The 20,387-nt window shown below is 39.2% G+C and overlaps 1 long non-coding RNA gene across 3 annotated transcripts in view; it reads right to left on the bottom strand.

Moving 5' to 3' along the window:
- LOC116591672 overlaps positions 1 to 20,387 on the bottom strand; it is a 275,207-nt gene that overhangs the window by 166,813 nt on the left and 88,007 nt on the right. Inside the window, exon 3 of one of the 3 annotated variants that reach the window (XR_004286105.1) lies at positions 2,589 to 2,592. The exons of 1 other annotated variant lie outside the window; for it this stretch is intronic. This is a non-coding gene — a long non-coding RNA (uncharacterized LOC116591672). Of the gene's footprint in view, positions 1 to 2,588; positions 2,593 to 14,049; positions 16,044 to 20,387 lie in introns of those variants that run through there. One more of the 3 variants, XR_004286104.1, reaches the window with a different exon arrangement.

Below are 20,387 nucleotides of genomic sequence, written 5' to 3'. Positions count from 1 at the left end.
CTAGAATGAGAACACATGGTCTCTACCCTGTGATCAGCTGGCTTCTTCACAGGGTTATAACTGGGTGTGAAGAGCCACTAGCCGAGAGACAGGTAGTAGGAGCTGCCAGTTTCTTAATCTTGGAGACTGAAACTGGCACAATGTCATGTATGTTGCATTCTAGGTGCTACAGAGCCAAAAGGAGAAACATAGCCCCCATCTCTCAATCTGGGAATTTCAAGACCATTTTTTTTTAAGCCACCACAGATGGTGAGCGACCCTGTTGCCGTTCCCTCAGGGGTAAGAGTTATTCAAACTTAATGATACAAACCACTGTGTTAAAATTGCTCAGGAGTCTGAGTTTTGTGCTGGGAAGTCAAGTGCTTTACTGAATTTGGAGACCCCTCCCCACCAAACAATCCCCAAAGAGGTGTTGCAGCGGGTAGTTGGCACTTCTAGGCATTAGATCACCTAACTGTAGAAATCTAGACTAAAGAAGCTACAAGTATTAGTTAAGTGAATGGCCCCGAAAATGAGAACCCCCCTTCAACTCTGAAATATTTGAATACTGGGGCCTGGCTTTATTCTGCGAAACCTGCACTCAACGCCCTCATCCTCATTCTCTCAGGTGTCCAGACTCTTTGACCAGTAATTCTCCTTCTAAACATTCTGAGCCTTACACTTGTTGCTCCCAGGTCTGAGTTTTGCTTCGTTGGCACCTTGAGGTCACAGCTGCAAGTAATTTCTGTAGAGCAGGGTGGAGGGGTGGAGGGGGTAGAGGAGTGGAGAGGTGGGTTGTCACTCAATTCTTTCGTGGTTCTCCCCTTTCTCCATGGAGAAGCTCTTTCCATTCTGACCTTCTCCATCTTCCCAGAAGGCATTAACGAATTTCCCTTTCTGGAACCCTGTCACAAAACCTGGCTCATAAACCCCTCTGGCAGAGGCTCCTCCTCTCTTCCTAAGACTGATGTGGAATGCACAAAGACACACTTCAAACAACTATGGATTATATGGATATTCTATGGCACAGTTCCTTCTCTAAAGTATCTGTGCGTGATAAATATGGAACAAGAACATTACTTTTCTTCCTGGATGAGTCCTTTTGTTTTTCTTCCACCCACTGACATCCTGTATGTCAAATTATTATTCCTAGACTTCTGTTTACCCATGAGCTCTTACCAGCTTTTTGCCTTTCATACCATTGCATGGAGTCAGATATCAGAAGATTTCCCAAATATCACTCAGTTAGCTCATTTTATCTTTTTCTTTCACTAATCAATAACCCACACCACCGCTTTAAGTACTCAGTGTACAGAAATAAAGTTAACAACTTTGACCATCTGATAACAAAACAGCTAATACAGTTTTATTTCTCACTAAGAAAATATATTGCCTAGAAACACAGATATAGTGACAACAGAAGTCCCTTCTTGACTATGAAGTTGTAGAGGGGGAATGCTGTAAAGAAAGAACCAACACTTGGCCTCCACCCCTCCCCCTCTATAGCTATAATCTCCCACTGGACACCCATCTATCATGCGACTTTATTCTAGAAGGCTTTACTGGTAGCAACAAACATCCCGATCATCAGTCCTCTTTTTAAAATTACCTCCTTCGTGCTTTTCTAGGAGTTTGTCCCATATCAACCGGCCAGCATATTTCCAATGTGGCTTACTTTTGTCTAGTAGCTTCCCTTTCTATAGTTCAGTATCATTGCTTACTTTGTAAATAATTTATTTAGTAAGTGGTATTGATATTTTTGAGAAGCAATTGGTCTTTTACAATATTTATAGGCTTTAGGATAGTAGCTGCAAGTACAAGGTTTTTATTAATGAAGCAGAGAATTTAAAATATCACAACTAGTTGCTTCATTAAAATTCAGGGCTCCCATTTCCCTGAGTGTGATTGGGTTCCATATCATTTTCAGCCTCTGAGCTGTAGGGGCATTTCAGGTCTGCTCTGATGAGTGAGCAGTGGAACCCCACTGGGGCCGAATGTGATAACAGGAACAGCAGAAGTTTAGTGATAATCTCCTCAGGTAAAGGACAGAGCCAAGAAATTGGCAGGTGTCTACAATTAATTCCAAAGCTTTTGTACAAGCTAGAATTGAATTTTAAATCTCTTGCTCAGAAGAGTCAACAACAGTGGGACATCTATCAATAATTCATCATTTCTAAAACTTCATATAGCCTATCCAAGGGAGCACTAGTTTGGAAACGAAGAAATATGAATTCTCTTCCTGCTTCTAGTGTTCACTTAAAATGACTTCTAAGTCTTACTAAGCTGCAGGTTTCTGATATTTAAGGAAGAGTTGCTTACTATTTTAGGAGACTAATCCTTATACTTTAATTACATGGCAGTTGGTTATTTTAATATTTTATCAGTAAAATGTACTTCATCTTTGAATCTATTATTCCCAATAAAAATGCAAAAAGAAATTGCTGGGCATTATTATACATGTGTATTTTTTCTTATTTCGCATATGGATCTGTCATCTTGCCACACTGCCTGGTTGTGAAAATTCATAGATAACAAACATTTAAAATTATGATATGTTCAGTGTGTTTTATTTGCAGAGGCACAACTATACTACGTAATTTGTAGACGACCTCTCTGTATCACCAAATAGTAGTTTTATTCACAAAAAATAGCAGTATTCATTGGTAGCAATTAACGAATTAGTACCACCTGCCAAGCTTTGTTGTAAATGAAGGAACAAAATGCAAATGAAGTAGAAAATATAACTTTTTTTCAGAGTAATATAACCCACACATTTTTTACAAAATTTCTTAACTCTATGATAAGGTTGATTTGTGCTAAAGAAATGTACCTGGGTAAAATTTATTATTGCTTCATAGACATAAGATCTCTGACTGGCTGATCAGTTCTGTCCAAGAACAGGCGCAACACTGGAACATCAAGTTACGTAATACAGTAGTCTAGAGAAGTTTTTGTACCATAGTCATTATATACACACACATACTCACACATAGTTAGTGGTATGAATGATGGATTTGAAGACAACGTCAAGATGCAAATTTAAATTTTCATGATCCTTGCTATAGCATCAATATGCTCCCCTTTTTTAAAATACGTTGATGTTTGACTTTTACTATGAACGAATTAAATCTGTTGACGTCTACATTAGGCAGAATTAGATTTTACCATCTATGGCAGAAATGAAAATAATAGTAACTAAAACAAGTTATAACTTATTCTTCATCTCACAGAAATTAAGTCCTGCAGGAAGACAATACAAATTTTACAAAGACTTTCAAAACATCAGAAACCCAGACACATTGCAGTTCTCTGCCCTTTCTACCCTGTTGGGTAATCCTCAACCTCCAGTTCCAATATACCTGCTAGAGGCCCAGCCACCTACATTTTCGTTTTAGGCAGCAAGATGTTAGAGAAAGAGAAGATACAGCCTTTCTCTTGTAGGAGATTACCTAGACGTTACTCATGTAGGAAACAAAGGAAGAAGAAAAGTTACTAAATTTCCTCACTACCTACAGCCCATTAACAAGTCCTTAAAACAGGCAGAGTGACATTCCTCTAGGAACTCAGCCCTCTAGATGTTAATACCTTGCTAACGACAAAAGGCAATCTTAGCCCCACCCCCAGGATCCTGTAAATCTACTTTAACATATAAAAGTTCCTTTGGAAACTTCCTTTATCTCTACCCGCACCCCAAGATAAACATTGGCAATCATCCCTCAAGCACAGACCCACTGATACACATCTGAAGGGTCTCAGGACTAGAGTTTTATAAGAAGGTAATAAATGACCTTTTCCTAACAATAGTTAGCCCCCTCAAGGTCCTAGAAACCTTGCTTTCAAAACTCTTTAGAGACTTAAGCCAGCCCTAAGCCCCTCCCAACTTTAAAGTACACAATGGACACTCCATGACCCCAGTGCAGCTCTTTCTGCCCACAGGTCCTATCCCTGTGCTTTAATAAAACCACCTTTTACACCAAAGACTTCTCAAGAATTCTTTTCCTGCCTGTTGACTTCAAACCATTTTTCTTGCATCAGTTGCCACACAACTTTCCATAACCACAATCATATCTAGTTGCAGTAAGGTAAGGAACTGTGGTCATCTTTTCCTAGGTACCAATCAGCAATGGTAAAAATAGGGTTCTTTTACTAAAAAGAAAGAAAAATAGATATTGGGAAGCCATTAGCAATTGCTGTTACCATGCTATTCAGCATGCTTCCAAATGAAGCCATGTTAAGGAATAAATATGTGTGTGGGAAGAAATAGATCTCCCTGAAGGCACTCAGTAATGTCACATCACACATTATAGTTGTACAAGTACTCACTGACATGACCCCCTTAAATACTCACTTCATAAAGTTGTTTCGCAGTCAAAAATGATGTGCCTGATAACAAAACTCACTACATATTTAATATTTTAAGATAAAGATTCTCCTAGTGAAGAATACAGACAACCTTATATGTCACAGAATTTGTCATGTCTAATAAATTCAGATTACAAAGAAAATGATAAAGTTTAACCAAATAAAAAATATTTCTTTCCCGGCTGTTGAAAGAAAAAAAATTCATTTCTTACTCTGTAAGAAATTGTGGGTATTATTTTGTGGTCTAACATGGAGTTAAATCTATAAATTCATTGTTCTGACCTCAAATTCTGAGTCCACTAATATTTGGGGGGAGTCTAGGCATTAGACTAGACTAGGCATTAGAACTGAACAAGATGCTTTCAGTTATGATTTCTCATGAAAAGCCAGACAATTCTAGAAGGTGCTATATTAGACTGTGTAGCTAGTATAGAAACTATAGCAGAGAACTTGGCTACACTGGCCAAGGTCATACACTGGATGAGTGGTAAAGCTCAAATTCAAATCAGACTCCCTGACATCACGCACTTTGTTACCCTTGGCCAAATTGCCATTCTAGGAGCTGACCAATTCTCATGTTGAGGATTTGAAGAAGAGATACACATATAAATCTAACAGCTTTAAACTACAAAATACAGTATGGTGAGTGTCCCGAGTCTTAAAACATTTGATGCATAATGAATGGATATAACAAAAGCAACACGCTTGACATGGGTAGCTATAACCATGAATGCAAATGCTGACAGTTTGGAAAAGAGGAAAGTACTTTACCACAGAGGCTTGAAAGGATAAAGAATTAAAATACATTATTCAGCATTTCTCATAAGGATCCTAGAAAGTTATAGAAGCCCATAGAGCAGGGGTTAAAAAAATTTATTTGTGAAGTGCCAGATAGTGTATATTTTAGAATTTGCACGTCAATCTAGTCTTGACCACATATACTGGTTTTTGTTTGTCTTGTTTGCAATTTTTTTTTTAAATATTAAACCAGCTCAGCCCATACAGGACTCCCTGGCTGTAGTATGTCACTTTCTGCAGAGAGAAGTAATTATTCTTGAATTCAAAAATAACTAAAAAAAAACAAACAAACTTTTTAGTCTAGATGAAGCGGAGAAGAAAACTAACTTGCCATCTAACTCCAAAGTGGCAAAGATAATAAAGGAATCATAGTACCAACATGAAGGACTCCAAGAGAAGGCTTCCTTCTGCATTCCTAGGGGGTAACACTGGACCCCTTTAACTCACATCAGTGCAAACACAGCAGCCGCTCTTGTGAACCATCCACTCTGGCCTGGGTTTACCCCTATACATAAGCAGTATTATTCTCCTGTTATGCATAGAGATAGATTCAGACATGGAAAATTAAAGTAACTTATTCAAGGTGACATAGATTTTAAGCAAATTGGGAACATAATAGAGAACTGAAGTTATCATATGGCTTTCATCATTCTTCCTACGTAGAACCTACCTTCTTAGTATATAATTTTCTAAGTAAATATGAATATTTGTGAAAGGTGTATTTAATTTTCTAAAGCTCTCAAAGATTACATTTTCTTGAAATTTCAGTTTATTATTATGCATATTTCTGTAACCTTTTTCAATGATTGATCCACTACATAAGCAGCTGCTATGGAAAAATCTGATTCCATGTACCAAATGCTCTGGATGAAGGTAATGCCTTCAAACATCTCTTGTGGTCCCTTTATTCAATTTACAAGATACCAAGCTTAGTGGAGTTCCTGTTTGCAAGCTTATCAAACCTCGAATTTGAAAGGACTCCATTTACTTTCAGATTAAGTGCTGACTAAACCAAATGCTCTTGAAAAGCTTCAAAATTTTGAGTTCCGATGAGAGTAAATTTCTTGGTAGCAGCCGAGAACTATTTACTTAGAGCATGACTGTGACAAAAATCAAATGGATTATGGGCTTGCATCAGTTCCCAAAGGTAATTGGTTGTAATATAAGATTATTTTAATCATCGCTAAATTCACTGTGGCTGGAATCACCACTGAGCTCCTACTGTTAGAAAATTACCTAAGTATTTCATTGAAAATCTCCCAACTATGGACATTATTTTCCTTATTTTTAAACTGAAAAATTCTGGGGCATGGTAATTAGTCAATACATAAACCCAATTATGAAGTAATTCTACTTCTTCAGGTCATTATACCATCTCAACTGTGAATCCTGTTTTCTGGCTGTTAGACTCGAAGCCAACCACATCAAGCAAGACTAAAGCAATAATAAAATCAGAAATAAAATGCCACTGAATGTAATTATTCCCCTTCATCGTAATTGGTCTTTAATTTAAATGGAAAAAAACCAAAAAGCTAATTAACTTGTCCCAGAGGTAAAGGGCAAGATCTTTAAGGTGGATAGTTCAGGGGCTTTTTTCCCCCTCTGGAAGCCAACTGGAAGCTTCAGAAAATAGGTATCAGGCATATAAGGCATAAATCTGACCATTTATAAAGGACAAAGCAGCAGGAAGCTTATTGATATTCTTCTCTTTTTATTTCCTTCAAGCTCTAGCTTGACAGCCAGTTTTCCTGAAAATTGATTGCTTGTACAAAAGATGAACTTGAAACATGTAGCTGTTGATGGAGAAAGGAGTGATAAAATATGAAAGCCTATACCTATGTGCTGATATTGAATGAAGCCCATAGCAATGAGTTTTAGTCTTAGTATTAAATCACACATGTTGACGCTATGCCCGAATGAAGTACTCATTTGCTTTAGATTGCTATTTTCTTCCTAAGGCGCAATCTTGGGAGGAGTGACCTTTTGGATGAGTGTCCTAAGAGTGAAGGCAATGTATGTGACACGGCCAGGGGGACTCAAGAGGGCAAAGCTGGACCTTCCTAATAAATAGGCAGTCTAGATTCTGTTATTCATGCCAATGACCCCACACAGAAAATACAAACATAGACACTTATTTTCCTGCGTGCCCGTACAATTTCTCAAACCGAAAGATTAGAAGGCATTCTAACAAACGTGCTACCTACCCAGGGTTTTGTGAGGCCTCAAAATGGAAACGAAGTTAGTTTTTCTTACAATAACCCAGATTTCACCTGATTATTATATTTACCTCCTCTTCCCTCTAATTTATCCTAATAATTATCCCAGGTCCTTTCCATATGCCTTCACTGGTATTCAGAGCCTTCTTTAGTTTAACCACAGTTTCTAGAGGGAGTGTAAGTAATGGAACAACATGGGACAGGAATCCATAGTTTGAGTCCCCGCACAGTCTTTGACAACTCAGACATTAAGAGAATCCATTAATTTCTCTTGCCTCAATTTCTTCATTTGCAAAATGATTTTAATGAGAATTATGATTCTTTAAAATTCAAAAACTCTGAGTCTGCTTATCAAGAGGTCTTTCATGACACAGACCATCACCTCAAGACCTGCTCTCTGGCACTTTGTGTTCAAGGGACACCCAAAAGACTCCAAATTCACAGGTCACTTAAGAGCCTTCCTCATTTAAGTCTCCTTTGCAAAATCTTCCCTCCCCCACCCACCTTTCCCAGTACAAGTCTTCCCTGATTCCGTAGTCAGGATTAATTTCTCTCTTACCCACACCCACCTTGTATCTAAGTTATTTTTAGATATTTCTCATCCCTAATAAATTATGAGGTCAGGAAGAAAGACACACTACATTTTACATTTGTGATCCTAAGCCACTTAGTACATGTAATCTCATTAATATAACCACAGGTGAAATAAAATAAACCCATGTACAATCAATTGACTAAAATTTGACTCTGTTATTACGCATTAGTCAAAAGATATTACATTTCAAAAGATGACTTTTCTAATATATAGAATAAAAACCATTAAGGAAAGGTTGAAACCCAATAGTGAAACAAATAGACAAGGGATATAAACAGAGAGTTCATAGGAAAGCAATTTACAACTAGCTCTTAACTCAATGATAATAAAATAAATGCAAATTAAAACTCACTGGGATAAGCATTTCCACACATTAGTTTGGCGAAAGTCCCATTCTAAACACTCAAATATTTGAAAAAGCACATATAAGCAAAGATATTTATTGTGGCATTATTTGTAGAATCAAGAATATAAACAAGTGTCAGTCAATATGGGCCTCATTGTTAGAAGGAGATGACCCAGGTAGTAGTAGGCCATTCTCCATATCTGTTCTCTGCCTCCGTATTTTCTGCAAAGCCTGGCCCTCAAACTACGGCTTTTATAGAAGGAGGGGCATGGTAGTAAGGTTACAGGGTAGTTACCTAAATTGGCACCATCTGTGCGCCAGAGGATCTCTACTAGTTATCTAAACTGGTACCACCTTTGGGCCAGAGCAATCAAGACCGAGGGCCAAAGAAGGGGTCGGTGTTGTCAGCTGTCAGCACACCTACAGTTACATAATCTATATATCCACAAAAGGAACTCTGGGCTGGTGTAAAAAGAAGGAAGACATTCTATATACTGGAGCAATAAGGGCTCCAAGATACGTTATTACAACAATAAACAAACCTAAAAAAAAAAAAAAAAAAAAAGCAAGGTGCAAATAATTAGGTAGAGCATGTTCCTTTCCTGTGAAAATTGGAGTAAGGAAATATGTATTCTTAGGTGTTGTAGGGAAGTTCTCGAGAAGGATACATAAGAAGTATATTGTGTCAATGAAAGGAAAGAAGTTTTTGTTGTATACTTTCGGATTCTTGATTTCTGAATGATATAAACCATACAACCTATTCAAATTTTAAGAAAATAATACTTTTTAAATTGTAAAGCAAACAGAGAAAATCAATATCTGGAGATGTTCATAGAAATAATGAATTCAAGGAGTCGAACTTCTAGATTTGCCTTGGTTGAGATGTACCACCCCAGGCTCATTCACATTTATGTATCGATTGTAACATGATACTTTTTTGTGAGTTTAGAATAAACTTAAATATAAACTGAATGTGTGTGCTTTCAATGAAGAAACTAAAGCTAAAGCAAACATTAGATGTAAATGTCTTCTAGAAACTGCCTTATACTATCTTAGTAACATCTTTTTTTTACTAAAACGTCCACGTAAGATGTTCTAAAAGCAGTTTTCAAATGAACAGATACTGCCCAATAAGAATTAGGTTCTTTTTTAAGCCAACAGTGTATAAATTTTGCATAATTCTACCTGTACTTTTCAAAGCTTTATGTTTTTCATTGTGCTTACGTTAATACTAAGTCTGACCTAATATTAAGTCTGGCCTAATTATGACATTAATATTAAGTCTAATATTAAGTCTGAACTTCTAGGAAAAGCAGTTTTTGCCATTGTCACTTGTTTCTTATTTTTAAGACTTTATTTTTTTAGAGCAATTTTAGATTCCCAGAAAAATTGAGAGGAAAGTACAGATATTTCCCAGTTATACCTTGATACCACACATGCACAGCCCCCCACTACTAACATCCCCCACAAAGTTGTATATTTACCACAATTGGTAAACCTACACTGACACATACTAATCAGGCAAAGTTCATAGTTTACATCTGGATTCATTCTTGGTGTTGTATATTCTATGGATTTGGACAAATTTATATTGGCATGACTTCACTTTTATAGTGTCAAACAAAGAAATTTTCACTTGCCCTAAAAATTTCAATTGCCCTAAAAATTCTCTGTGTGCTTTCTATTCATTTCTCCCTATTCACTAACTCCTGGCAACCACCCATTCTTGTATTGTCTCCACAGTTTCGCCTTTTCTAAAATGTCTTATAGCTGGAATCATATAGTCTTTTTAGATTAACTTCTTTCACTTCATAATGTGCATTTTTTAAGTTCCCGCCATGTATTTTAGTGGCTCATTTCTTTTTTAGCACCAAGTAGTATTCCATTATCTGGATATACCACCACCTAAGTAGATCTTGGTTCCTTCCAAGATTTCACAATTATAAAAAAACAACCGTGAATATCCATGTTCAGATTTTTGTGTGACATAAGTCACCAACTCCTTTAGGGACATACCATGATAAACAATTGCTGGGTCATATGGTGCGAATGTGTTTAATTTTGTAAAAAATCACCAGACTGCCTTCCAAAGAGGCTGTATCATTTTTCATTCCCACCAGCAATGAATGAGAATCCCTATTGCTCCCCATCTTCACCATCATTTGGTGATGTTAGCGTTCCAGATCTCGGGCATTCTAATAGTTGTATAGTGGTATCTTACTACTCTAATTTGCAGTTTCTTAATTACATTTGATGTGGAACGTCCTTTTATCTTCTTATTTGCCATCTGTATGTCTTCTCTGGAGAGGTGTCAGTTAAAGTCTGTGGCCCATTTGTTCATTGGGGTTGTTTTCCTACTGTTGAGTTTTAGGAATTCATTTTATATTTTGGTTAACAGTCCTTTATCAGATGTGTCTTTTGCAAATATTTTTTTCCCAGTCTGTGGCTAGTTCTTTCATTCTCTTGACATTATCTTTCACAGAGCATATTTTTAATTTTGATAAAATCCAGCTTATCAATTCTTTCTTTAGTGGCTCATGCTTGGTGTTATATCTAAGCAGTTATAATCATACACAAGGTTTTCTCCTATGTCATATTATAGGAATCTCATGTTTTTGCATTTTATATGTAGATTTCTGATACATTTTGAGTTAATTTGAATGAAGAGTATAAGGTCTCTGTCTAGATTCATTTTCTTTGCATGTAGATGTTCCAACACCATTTGTTGAAAATACTATTTTTACTCCATTGTCTTACTTTTTCTTCTTTTTTAAAAATCAGTTTAGTGTATTTATGTGAGTCTATTTCTGGACTCTCTGTTCTGTTCCCTTGATCAATTTGTCTAATCTTTTGCCAAAAGCACACTGTCTTGATTATGGAAGAGGACTGTATTCCCAAAGTCCTTGACTCTAAACACAGGAATGTTAACCAGCGGACACATGGCACTGGCTGGTTTATAAAAGACTGAAAGTCATAAGGGTGCAGTGGGTTGAGCATCAGACTCTTGGATTCAGCTCAGGTCTGATCCGAGGGTCCTGAGATCCAGCCCTGCATGGGGTTCTGCACTCAGTGCGGAAGTCTGCGCTTCCTTCTCCCTCTTTCTCTGCCTCTCCCTTCCCCACGCTGTGTATTCTCTCTCTCTCTCTCAAATAAATAAATCTTAGAACAAAAGAGAGTCATAGAGATACATAATATCCACCAGATACACAGAACAAACTTACATGATCTCTAAATGTGAAGAGAGTAGTGAACAGAATGAAGAGAAGGAAACTATAGAGGAACGGAGAATGAAAAAATAAATACATCGAGGAAATGATTGCATTTTCTTCACTGCTTCCTATATGTGATATTACACTGTGCTGTTCCCAATGGATACCCATTTTCTCAATTATACAGTTTAAAGGTCACAGTCTATTATACACAATCTCGATAATTTCTTGGGAAATTAAGTTTTTGTTTTGTAGTCATAGTATCTCAAGACTCAAAGAGAACTATTTTGAGTCAACAGGTATAAACTCCCACTGTAACCAAATAATAATAAAAGTATATTATGATACATTTCTTCTATTTTCTAGGCACTGGGATAGATGCTGGGAATACAGACTGGAAGAGAATATGGTCCTTAGCTTTGAGAGACTCATCTTAATAAGAAGGGAGACATACCTGAATCCAAATAATGAAAGCAATAAGGTGTTGTTATGCAGCCAGTAGGCTTTTCTTTTGAGTATGTCTTTTTTCCTAGAGAAATACTCCAGTTTTGTGCAAGGTAGAGGTTCAGGATCCAAGCAAGAGAAAGGATTCCTCCAATCCCCCTTCTATGCATGACTCCTGTGTCCTTTCCCCAAGCCTTTTCAGGTTTGTAGTGAACAGACCTACTTCTCATTGACTTTTCTGTCTGATCACAGGCTTGGGTTTCATTTTCAATGGACTTCTAGGTCAGCAGCAATGCATGTATTTCATTTTTAGCTTCAAAATGTAGGGCCTTCTCATTTGTTACTACACATACTCAGATTTATGCATTTTTAAGTTCTTAATTGTGATTTTTGAGTCTTAAGAAAAAAGCAGAAGTAAACATGACTCTTCAGTCTGCCATTTTTATTTGGAAGGGTTACTTCCTTTTATTGGGAAGAGTACCTTCCTTTCCTAAGTGCTAATAAATTATGGTTTGGGTAGCTACTTTGGCACTTGCCCACAATGAACACCTTGTCAGTCTATAGTGTAAATGTTTATGTGTTTGTTTGCTCACTTATTTATTTTGGCCTTTGGGAGTAGCTCCCATTACCACAGATCGCTGTCATTGCTCCAGCAGTCTGACTCTGGCACAGCTGCTCGCAGGTCCTGGTATTTAATTTGTCCAGGCAAGAAGACAAGAACTCACGAAAATGGCTAGGTGTTCCGTAATGTCTTCACTGAGCTTCAAAATCTATTCCCTATTACCACTATATGAGCTACTCTTTCTGAACAAAGATCACTCCCCTAACGGGAAAGATGAAAAGCAATGTAGAAATACAGGATTTCTGGGTAGAAGAAGAATCAATGAAACAAGATGGGATTGGGAGGGAGACAAACCATAAGTGACTCTTAATCTCACAAAACAAACTGAGGGTTGCTGGGGGGAGAGGGGGTTGGGAGAAGGGGGGTGGGGTTATGGACATTGGGGAGGGTATGTGCTTTGATGAGTGCTGTGAAGTGTGTAAACCTGGTGATTCACAGACCTGTACCCCTGGGGATAAAAATATATGTTTATAAAAAATAAAAAATTAAAAATAAAAAAGAGAAATACAGGATTTCTACTTACTCTTCGTTATTTCCTAACACTAAACTATTAGCCCCAAGAAACAGAGTCTAACTTCTTTATTCTCTTGATTTTTCCGAATATAACCAAAATAGTTCATGTGGCTCTCCCAGCACTCCTGGTGAGTCTCAGGAGACATGCTAGTTGGCATGGTGTCGTCGTTAAGGCTGCAGGTTTAGAGACAGTCAACCTTCATATAAATCCCAATTCCATCACTTACCAATTATGTGACACTGAGCAAATTAGTTAATGTTGTTTCTTCATCTCCAGAAAGAAGTTGATGGCATCTGCTGCACAAGACTTTGGTGAAATTCTAAGGTGTGAACATGTAAAGCACTTGACTCAGGACCTACTCATTCACACAAGAAAATAGTTGAGAAGGGATCCAGTAAGACTGCTTGAAGTTTCAGAGATCTGTGCATACCAAAGCAAAGAGTGTGGGAAATATACAGAGCACATGTGAAACAGACCACACAAGAGATGGTAAGTAACACTTCACAGCCTTCCTTGACAATAAGTGGGATTCAATTTGACAGAACTATGGTCAGGGTAGGGTAGCTTGCTGTATCCAAGCTCGCTCTACTTCCTCCTATGAAAATACATTCTTCAGTACAAGCCTCTGTGCTTGGCAAAAGCTGATCCCACATTATCAGAGGTGAACCCTGCATACCTTAAGCCAGTCAGTCTGTACCATTTACCAGCCAGAACTGATTGCCTGGAGATGGGGTGTGACCCAGTTGGACACTGAGATGCAAGAAAATGTGCACTGGCACTTTTGAGAAAAGAAATTCTTTACTAGAAATTCACAGAATTCTCTTTTTAAAAAAGATTTTATTAATTTATTTGACAGAGAGAGACACAGTGAGAGAGCGAACACAAACAGGGGGAGTGAGAGAGGGAGAAGCAGGCTTCCCATTGAGTAGGGAGCCTGATGTGGGACTCGATCCCAGGACCCTGGAACCATGACCTAAGCTGAAGGAAGACACTTAATGACTGAGCCACCCAGGCACCTCCCACAGAAGGGTTCTTTCTGCTAGGTATGAATATGAATACTAAAAGCAGTTGAAAGCCATTTGCAATGCTTTAGATAACTAAGCAGTCAAATTACAGGTTACCTTTCTAAGTTACTGGATCAAGCCTTATCTAGAACTCGGACTAATTCTTGATCTTATTTAACATGACCAATAAATTGTTTTTATTGCTTAGCCTAATTTGAGTTAGGGTTTCCATTAATTGGTATCAAAATCATCCTAACTAATACGATAATGGAATATTATTGCCTCCTCAAGAGAAACAGAGGCAAATAAGTATTGTATACAAAGAAGAAATGTATCTCTGTGTATAGAAATCTGAAACTGTATGTATGAAGAAACACAGAGAGAAACAGCTCATGTTAGCACGGACAAAGGGTCCGAGTAGAAGCGCTGTGTTGTAAGTAAGCTATAGGCTTCCCAGTCAGAGGAAAGAAATGGACGCTACTTCATTTCTGTAACACATTACTATTTCCATTAAGCGAACTGCTAAATATTTCTGTACATGGAGAATCCCAGCTGAGCTTAAAATTACATCCAGATTGCTAGTTATGTGAGAGAGATGACCTCCTGGAGTATATCATCATGACTGTATTTGAAATGAATGAAAGCAGGCTTTAAGGAGAAGTTCTACAGGAATTGAAAAGGACTTTCGCAATATCGATCAAGGATAGAAGAGGAAACAGATTTTGTTAATGAATTTATTGGTTGGCCGTGAAGTACGGGGGCAGTATGCTAAAGTTACACTTTGAAATGTTACTGTCCAGGATTGTTGAAAATGTGGTATAGTGTTCTCCTTTATCTGAATGACATCACCACATAGATCCGATGTAACAGACACCCTACTCTAATGACCAAACATAGCCACGTGTGCTGTGGAACGTGTGGACAGGGTATGAACTGGTAAAGGTGCACGGGGTGCCCTCTAAGCGGGAAGGTTGGGAGAGCATCCAGGGTTGTGGCTGAGTCAACATTCACGAGACTGTTAGGACCAGGCTAACTCGGGGGGCCAGTTTGGACGGGAGTTGTCCTATAGAAATGCCAAGGAAAACAACCAGTAGAGGTTATTATGTTAGCCTCATACTTTGACACAGAATTAAAGAGAAAAGCAGTTGGATTGCTTTCCAAGTGACTCATGGATGAGATTATAGAATTGGGAGTTTTCTCCCTCATAAATCTCTCTTTAGTGTTGGGGTTAACAGCACTAAGTTCATTGTGAAGAATTTAGAAGAAAGCCTGGCACAGGGTAAGCACTATAAGCATCGGCTATTAATATTCTAATTGTAAGACAAAACGTGCTGAATGTCAGAGTAAGAAAGTCTTCTGGGCCATAGGCCTGGGCCTGTTATTAGGTTCAACCCTGCATGACCCCTCCAGATCCCCCTCTCCAGAATTGCTACCCATTAGCAACAAGCTCCTTCCTCTGAAGCCATTAATTCTACAGGCAGAGATATGAGTACAGATAAATGGAGGGCCATGCCAGGAGGTGGCAGAAGATTACTGCCTTACAAATCTATAAAAGGCATTTGGCCACATGCCCTTGCAAGGACTCTTGGTCTTGAGTGCTGGGAGTGCCCTGAAGGTGCAATGCATTATGTAAAATCTGGGAGGAAAAAAATTTTGGGAGGAGGCTATGGGGTAAGAGGTCACAGGTACAGCACGGGGGAGTCAGCTCAGACCTCCAATACCAGCCAGAGTAACGTTAACAGTCCGTATCACCTCAGTTCCTTCTGAGCATAGACGATCCTTGTCTACTGCAGGCTCTCATGGCGAGTGGTCTCCGTCAGAGACAACCTGGAAGGAACGTAAGGTGGTGGCTGCCTCGCCTCCACTAGATGGTGTGCAGTGTGGAAGGAAAGATAGAACCAAAAGCTGTGAGTTGGGAAGTGCTTGTTCTTCCCTCCAAAAGAACAGACAAAGGCTGAAAAAAAGAACAGAAGCACTGAATGGAGTTTAAGGAACGGTGACCTTTCCAGAAGCATTCCACAAGGATGGCATTTTCAGAGAGCTTAATGATTGACCATAAAGCATTCTTTGTCATTGCAATATATTTGCATTTGAGATAACTAATCATGAGGGCAGGAAAAAAAAAAAAGGAACATTACAATTATAATTCTATAAATTATTACACATTAAACGGACAGTGTGATTTGAAGTCAGGATGCCCTAGGCTACTAAAGGGCAGCCAGTAGGTTTAGGGTCAGGTTTAAGAAGTGAGAACTCCTCACTCCTTCCACATCATCTACTTATCACTAGGGTGCTCAAGGGCAAACCTTGCCTACAGTGGTTAGACTGATAGAAGTCGATAAAAACCAGCCAACAGTCGGAATCTAATCTGATTCGGACTCTATTTTCAAACAGAATAGAACCAGACAGCCTTGATCTGAACGACTGGTCTACGGTCTTCGCTCCTTTCAGGTAAGACTTCAAAGTCTGTTCCAGGTGGCCCGGAAATTCTAGGGCTCCCAGCTGGAGCCCTTTCCCATCAAGGGAGGAATACTAGGACCTGGTTTCTCTGAAGTATGCTTCAGTTAGGGAACAAAAGAGCCTATAATTCCCAGGGGATCCCCTAACAAAGAGTAGAATTTTCTAGGAACTCTATGCCCACGCTGGAAGACAATGGAGCTAAAGAATAGATCGATTTCCTACACATTACACTCGATAATGCCCTCCCCACTCAGATTTCTTGACATTTGGGAAGGAGCCTCAGCTGCTTTTCTCTGCTTTGATTACAAGGGCAAAAAGAGCCATCTCCATTTATTTATGTAAGTTGAAAAAGAAACTCTGAGTGGGTTTCCTTTAGGCTACTATGTGCCTTTGGCGTAATACCTGAGCACAGAAAAACAGTGATGGACTATGCGTGCAGAATCAGCCGTCAGGTCCTCTTACAGAATGCAAGCATTACAGAGTTGTGAGGAGGGCCCAGCGTTTGATGGTGGATGGTGGATGGTATCCGCCACTTTCTAAATTGTGGCTGGAGGGAAATGTTTTGTGAAGCAGTACAGCTGATTCTGGGCTGCTGACACCAGTCCACAGAGGCCCGAGTGATAGATGGCTCTTGAAATAGGGCCCCAGTGAGCCCTGCTCAACCCAGGCAGGATCAGAAGAAGGACATGCAACTCTGTATAGGGAAAGGGCTCAACAAAACCAAAGGATGGAGTCAGGGTGGGATGAAAAGAGGAAAAGAAATCTTGAGGGAGAGCGTCCAGGAGAGATGTTGGTGACAAGGAGCCCATGAGAGATGTACCAGGAATCCAGAGCTAAAGCCCAGTGTCCAGGGCAAGCTGGAGAGAACGAAGAAGCCAGTCCTGATGCTTTGCCACCAGAAGAACCTAGGATGGGTCCTTATTAATCCCTTGATTCTGAAGTAAGTAGTTCGTGATACTTCAACCCTAACAGTTTCCACCTTACAAAATCCCAGATTCCCATCTGCCTTATTCCCATCAACTTCCACCAATCTATGTACAGGAGGAGAAGTAACCAAGGATACTTAGGGTAAGCGTTTTAGAGTCTTCAGATATTGGAAAAACGACAATCAAGTTTGGTGCTGACCATGCTCCCTCCTATCTCAAGCTTGGTGCCATGACCCTGGGTAATTAGTCATGTAAGAGGTTGTGACAGCCATGTATGTTCTCTGCTTGGAGATCTCAGCTACGGAGTCTGGTATGATTTCCAAAGGCTCCCTCTCTAACAGGGATGTGCTAATAAGGTAAGCTCAAGTAAGGCCACATCAGAAGGCCGTTACAGCATGTTTCTCAGACTTTGGAAGAGGTCTCTGGCTCTGCCAGGCTGTTGCTGAAGTCCCTGCAGTTATGGCAGGAAAACACAGCCTAGGAGAGGTTTCTAACAAAAAGCAGTCATAAACGTGGTAAAAACTCGTGCAGTCCTTACTGTGTACCAGGCACTGATCCAACACTTTCCAACACTGTCTTGCCAGTTCACAGGCATGATACAGAGAGAAGCACAAATGCAAACAGCCCCTAGAACTTCCTAGTAGTAGGGGATATAAAACAACCAATGAGATGACTTGAGGAAAGACTGCCTTCATCTCAAATTATTATTGACATCATAACACAAGCTAAAGTGGGGCACCTGGGTGGCTTAGTCGGTTAAGCATTTGCCTTCAGCTCAGGTCATGATCTCAGGGTCCTGGAATCAAGCCTCACATCGGGCTCTCTGCTCAGCGGAGACCCTGCTTCTCCCTCTCTCTCTCTGCCTGCTGCTCTGCCTACTTGTACTCTATATCTCTGTCAAATAAATAAAAAACCTTAAAAAAAAAAAAAGACACAAGCTAAAGAGACCATCCTAGAAAATTTATGGATCCCAAGAGTCTTTTGAAAAACACTGCTTAGATCCATTGAGGCAGTGGGTGGGAGAGGTATCTGGTGGGAACCCTATCTTTGGTCTCTTGCCCATGAATTCCACACTCTACAATGAAGTCAAACCATATTTGATCTTATCTCCTTCCTCCTTTTAGGTGACCAATGGCTCCATAGAACTACAGAATAAAATTTAAATTCCTTGGCACGATCCACAAGGCTCTTCATAACCTGGCCTCAACTATTTCCTAACCATCCCTTCCAACATTCTTCTCCTGCATCGCAAATCCCAGCCACAATGAACTTCTTGCAAGGCCTCAGACACATCATGCTTTTCATGCCTCTGGTTTCCTCAAAATGAGGTCCCAAGATCATCAGCGCTGAAATCAGCAGAAGACCTTTTTAGAAATGTGGGCTCCAAGATTCCACTGAAATCTAACTCCTAGGCATTGGGCCAGGGAATCCGCATTTTAACAAATTCACCAGGCAATTTATTTTTCATGTACATTAGTATTTGATGGCCAGTCTCATTCCTGATGATGACCTTCTGTTCTTCCCATCTGCCCCTACACAGATCAAATATCACTTCCTTAAGAAAAATATGTTTAACCATCTCCTTCCTCAGATCAAATAGGCCATTTGCCCCTTCTGTGCATCCACTTTACTGTAATTTATACTTCTACTCTGCATCCCTGGTGCTTACTGCATTTATTTTTGTGATTTATACTGATTTCTTTGTAGATCTTAATTCATTTGCCAACAAGCTTTTATTGAATGCTGGTGGTCCACTGATGGAAGAAGTGGCATGGAGAGCCATGGAGCTTAGTGTCTGATGGGGCACAGGAAAACACAACCACAGGGAAATGTGCAAAGTGCTGGGAAAGGCGGAAGGCGGGTGAGTGGAATATGGAAGTTTCAGGGACATTAGACTGGGGAAGCTGGCCAGGGAAGCTTCTCAGGAAACTGATATCCAAGTATCAACTTGGAAAGGAATGATTTACCCAGGGAAGGAGAAGAAAGTATGCCAGAAAATGTGTCATGGGGGGTGTGTGTGTGTATGTAAATGAGAAAATTCAGCATAACCTCCATAATGCCCAGATGTATATGTGTGTGTGTATATGTACATATATATATGATATTTTCTCTTAGCCTTCTTCCATCATAATTAAAGCCATATTAATCAGACTTCCCAGCTCTGAAGAAAATAGATGCTTCTTAGATCCTGTTAGATGGACCCTGAGCCTTAAACCCAACAGCCTGTATTTTAGCCTTTCTCTCTTGTCCCTACCCCACACCTTCCCTCATTGTGTGTGTGTTACAAGTGAGTGAATGAATAAATCCAGATACGTACGATTAAAGTATTATTATGATATAGTTAATACAGTACACCATAATATAAAGAGTGTCATCTTTAGGACCAAATCATCCCACTTTCAAATTCTCGCTTTGTCACTTTCGGCTAATGACTCAGGGCAGGTTTCTATTCTGTCTAAACCCAGATTATGTCTGAATCTCTTCATTTAGATAGTGGGTGTAGTAATATTTACCCTGTAAGAATGTTATAACGATTAGATAACAAATAGAAAGAGCTTAACCTGATGCCTGATATACAATAGGTATTTTTTTTTTTTTACAATAGGTATTTTTAAAAGGGTAGTAGTTACTATTGATTTGACTTTCAAATGCCCCCTGCACTTCTTAGTAAATCTGCGTGGCCTTGATTTAGTCTGCCTTGGTTCTCCCTAAAGCGTTCTTCCCATCCAGTGAATGAAGGTACACAAGACCCACAGCCCAGTGCCTGGCACACAGGGAGCACTGAGTAAGTGAGTGACTGCTACTATCATCATTACTGCTTTCTGTCACCAAAAAAACCAAAACCAAAACAAAACAAAAACATATATGCGTGTGTGTTTGTGTACCTTTAAGATTTTATTTATTTATCTAAC

Source organism: Mustela erminea, chromosome 1 (assembly GCF_009829155.1).
Source record: "Mustela erminea isolate mMusErm1 chromosome 1, mMusErm1.Pri, whole genome shotgun sequence".
In the NCBI taxonomy this organism is placed as follows: domain Eukaryota; kingdom Metazoa; phylum Chordata; class Mammalia; order Carnivora; family Mustelidae; genus Mustela; species Mustela erminea.
Note: the sequence above shows the minus strand (reverse complement) of the source record. Positions and strands in the feature narration are given on the sequence as shown.